Source organism: Macadamia integrifolia, chromosome 7 (genome assembly GCF_013358625.1).
Source record: "Macadamia integrifolia cultivar HAES 741 chromosome 7, SCU_Mint_v3, whole genome shotgun sequence".
Lineage (NCBI taxonomy): Eukaryota > Viridiplantae > Streptophyta > Magnoliopsida > Proteales > Proteaceae > Macadamia > Macadamia integrifolia.
Window position 1 is genome coordinate 7,429,416 of NC_056563.1, and position 1,658 is coordinate 7,431,073.

At 37.2% G+C, this 1,658-nt stretch overlaps 1 protein-coding gene across 1 annotated transcript in view; it reads left to right on the plus strand.

Moving 5' to 3' along the window:
- Window positions 1-1,658, plus strand: part of LOC122083758 (molybdopterin synthase catalytic subunit) — a 16,461-nt gene continuing 14,803 nt past the window's right edge. Inside the window, exon 1 of the mRNA XM_042651648.1 lies at window positions 1-511. The gene's annotated coding sequence lies outside the window, so the exon portion shown is untranslated. The remainder of the gene's footprint in view (window positions 512-1,658) is intronic.

The window sequence follows — 1,658 nt, forward strand, 5'->3', positions numbered from 1 at the left end:
AGTAGATCTTGGAAGTGTACTTACCTTCTGCAGGGTTCCTCCTCCCCTTTAACGTTGCTCCACCTCTATTTCTCCTCCTCCCATTGGTGAATCAATCACTATTTTGGTTGATGTGGCAGATGTCCCACTTGTAAGAGTATGCGTGTGCTCCTCTTGGATGTGATTTTTAAGGCTTGTCCAACCCAATAATAATTTTTCCTAAAAAGTTTACATGACAGAACATTCCATCATCGTAGATTTTGATAGGTCCCACGCCCTGTAGGGCCTATACCTTATCCAGGAAATCACAACCCCACCTTTATCCGTGCTGGCCTGCTGGGCATTGGAGAAGCCTCTCTCTCCCTCAGCGCAGTCCTTTTCGGTGACTCGCTCGTTCTCCTCTCAGGTTTTATGTTAAGTTGACCCATTTCGTATCATGGGCAGGAACACCGATTCAGCGAGCGAAGCAGAGAGAATCTCAAACGGAAAGGGATAATCTGATATAGATTTCTTTGACGAGCTGAAGCTTAAGGTATACTCTTTTGGTTCAACTCTGCAAGTTCTCTGTTTCAATAGGAACCAATTTTTTCTTTTTTTAGATGTTTATATTGATTTATTGATGAAGGGTATTAGAAATTTAAGGGGTATTTAGCAAACATGGAGAAATAGGATTTTGAAGATTTCTCAAATCGTTGCTATTTCAATTGTTGAGGTCTTCTCCATTTTTGTAATTTATGATTTCCTGTGATGCTGAGATGATATAGTTATAGTATTTTCTGGCTCTGGCTGCCCACCATGTAAACCCAATTGCTAATCTTTCTTTTCTCCCTTTCCCATCCTTTACTACCCAAAGTTTTATCCATTCGCCTCTCTATGCGACAAGATTGTGTTCGACTTTTAGAATTTTCTATACCCTTATCGAGTTCGAACTCAAAGCAACCTGACTTCTCTGTATGGTGTTATATTTCCATTACCTGTTGGAAGCCTGTATCCCACCTTGTCCAATACTTGAAATGTTCTGTTTGCAGATAATGATATGTACTTTGAGATATTATTGATTTAAAAGCTGAGAATATGTCATATGACCAAATTTATAAGAGGGTTTTTGGTAGAATTTATAAGAGGTTGGAAGGGCCGTGTTGAGAAAGGATAAGAAATAGAACCTAGATCACTAAAGTCTAAATTATTTGAGCATTTTCTCGATAGTTGATATTTATTATAATTGAATATGATTAAGGTTATTGATATCTTCTCTTTCTTCTTAAGCATAAGAAAAGACCTAACAATACTAGGTTCAACATTTATAGAGATTTTTCTCAATAGCTGATATTTGTTATTACTGAGTTATGGTTAAGAGGTTACTCATATTTATTATATATCAAACCATTCGATGCTTACTAAATTTCAACGCCACTTATGGAAACCGAACCTGAAAAATAAGTAATTGAACTTGTGATATTATGTCAGGCCTTTAGGCCAAAAAAAGGCACATCAAAATAGCAGGCGTATGCCAAGCAAGTAGTGACCACAATTTCGATCGACATTTTCTATGCACTCATCCAATGATGAAATAAATCATTATATATTAGTTTAAACATGACTTGTTATGTTTCTGATATCAAATTCGTAGGTTTGGTTTAAAACCCATTGCCCAAATCTACCCAACCCTCCTCACCCCC